This window comes from Lactuca virosa, chromosome 7 (genome assembly GCF_052849685.1).
Source record: "Lactuca virosa cultivar CGN04683 chromosome 7, Lactuca_virosa_CGN04683_v6, whole genome shotgun sequence".
Classification (NCBI taxonomy): Eukaryota; Viridiplantae; Streptophyta; class Magnoliopsida; order Asterales; family Asteraceae; genus Lactuca; species Lactuca virosa.
In genome coordinates this window covers 227,170,264-227,172,658 of record NC_136432.1, presented here as the reverse complement: position 1 = coordinate 227,172,658, position 2,395 = coordinate 227,170,264, and the positions used below count along the sequence as shown (strand labels likewise).

Here is a 2,395-nt window from a genome sequence, read left to right as displayed (position 1 = left end):
GAAGCAACGAAGGGCAGAACCGGCGACGAAGTCGACAAAGAGACAGAAGGAGGAGGGGCTCACTTCCGAGAACGACAACACGCAGTCGCGGCGTCGACCTTTATCAGTCCGGGGATTCATCGGCAGCCACTGCGATGGCGTTGGTTGGTGGTCTGCGACCTTAACGGCGAAGGGACGATGGCGGCTGCTGGAGGGAAGGAATAAGGTGGCGGCTAAAGGCTTATTAGGTTTAGGGTTAATATGGAGAGAAGGTGACGAGTTTTAAGTCCCGCTCCATTCAAAACTTGTGCACTTTTAACACATTTGGTCCCTCCCCATGAGATCTTGTCCAATTCAAGGCGACATTTTACATAGCAGCCCCCAGCATCCAAGATTCCTAACAATTCAAGTCCCAATGATACCAAACATACCCCAACTTCTGAAATCCTTTTCAAATTAAATCCATAATTCACCAAACATCCCTCAAACTTCAAAATTCTTTACAAACTAGTCTGAAATTACATTTTAACCCCCGAAAGTCCAAATTATATCGTTTGGCTCCCCGAAACCAACACCCCGCTCAATATTATGGATTTTAGGGCCATTTTAAAATAATATAAAATATAAATTTACATCTTGGGGTTCCGGATTTATTATTTTATTACTCCATTTAAACGGAGTGTTACATTTTCGGTTGTATTTCAGGGAGTTTATGACTCGTGGATCAAACGCACCTTTGATCCCACCACATGAAAACCCGCAATCAGCTCTTAGGAAGGACAAGGATAAAACCGTTGGAGAATCAAATAAGTCACCTTTCAAGAACCTAAAATCGGTTTTTAGCAAGAAAAAGGGAAAGTATGTGGGAGAATCCAGCACAACACTGACGGACGAAGACCCTAAGAAGGAGGATACCGAGTACGAACGGAATCTGAAGAAGGAAGCGAGCACGAAAGCGAACCCGATAACACCATGGGAGACATCGTAGACATACCCATGCGCGAATGGAAAAGAAGAATGCGTGACAATACCGACACATGACTCGTGCAACCCGCGATTCCAGCAACTACTAACTTTAAGCTGAAAGGTCACATACTCGCCCAACTCAAGGAAATCCCATTCTATGGGAAATATCACGAAGACGCATACAAGCATATCGATGAGGTCAACGACATAGCCGACTACTTCAACATCCCTAATGTACCTCGCGAGACTATCTTGCTTCGTATGCTACCGGTTACTTTTAAGGGATCCGCGAAAGATTGGCTAAAATCACTCCCTCTAGGATCTATCACCACATGGGCTAAAATGTGTGAAGAATTTATAGATCAATTTTTCCCTCCCTCCAAAATAGAAAAATTGAAGAAGGCAATTGCAAACTTTGAACAACACGTGGGAGAGTCACTTTATGAGGCGTGGGAAAGGTACAAGGGCTTGTTAAGGAATTGCCCCCACCATGATCTTAACATTCAACAAGAGGTCTCCATTTTCTATGATGGGGTGAACGTGACAACTAGGCAGCTCCTTGACTCCCAAGGACCACTCAGTAAGAAAGCACCCGTGGCTATAAAGGAACTAATTGAAGAATTATCTAAGCACTCTAGAGAATATCATAACCCAAGGCACGAATTAACCCGAGAGGTGGTAAATTCAGTTGCCGATGATATGGCGACAATGATGGCTAAACTAGATAGCATGGATCGTAGGATGACAAAGATGGACCAATCCATCCACCCCATCTGAGTGGGATGTGACAATTGTAGCGGGCCTAACCTTACTAAAGATTGTGATCTTGACGAGCATAGGAACCAAAAAGTGCAAGTGTGTTACTCTAGTGGCGATAGATATGATGAGGATTGACAAAAACCAAAAAAGGAGTGGCTACCATACGATGAATACAAGAAGGCAAAGGAGGAGAAATATAGGCTGAAGACAAAAGGTTTATATCAAAAGGAGGAGCCGGTGCAAGAAAAGAAAATGGATCTTGGAGATATGCTAAAGCAATTTGTAGCCGCATCCAAGAAAAGACACAACCACACCAATGCGGAAATACGGGAACAACAAGCAATGATGAGAAATCAGCAGGCCTCTATGCTTACTATTGAAAAATAGTTAGGCCAACGTGCACAACAAATCAATCAAAGAGCACTGGGTGAACTTCCAAGTAATACCGAGAAAAATCCTAGAGGCGCTCAAATCAACATCGTGACGACTAGGAGTGGAAAGATAATTAACCCTATGACCCCTATCATGAATGAAGATCTAAAAGAGGTGCAGGAGGAACAGATAGAAGATCCGAAATCACAAACAGTCGACTTGACTCGTCGAGTTGGGGAGAAGGACTCGACGAGTCCCTCGTATGAACAAAAAAATAACCCTCCTTTAAAAACTTATCAACCTCCATTGTCATTTCCAA

General features: G+C 43.5%; 1 non-coding gene across 1 annotated transcript; it reads right to left on the bottom strand.

Annotated features, from left to right (window-relative positions):
* Window positions 1–1,335: 1,335 nt before the first annotated feature.
* Window positions 1,336–1,442, bottom strand: LOC145128086 (small nucleolar RNA R71). Its single transcript, XR_013716688.1, has one exon. It is a non-coding gene; the product is annotated as a small nucleolar RNA R71 (small nucleolar RNA).
* Window positions 1,443–2,395: the final 953 nt, after the last annotated feature.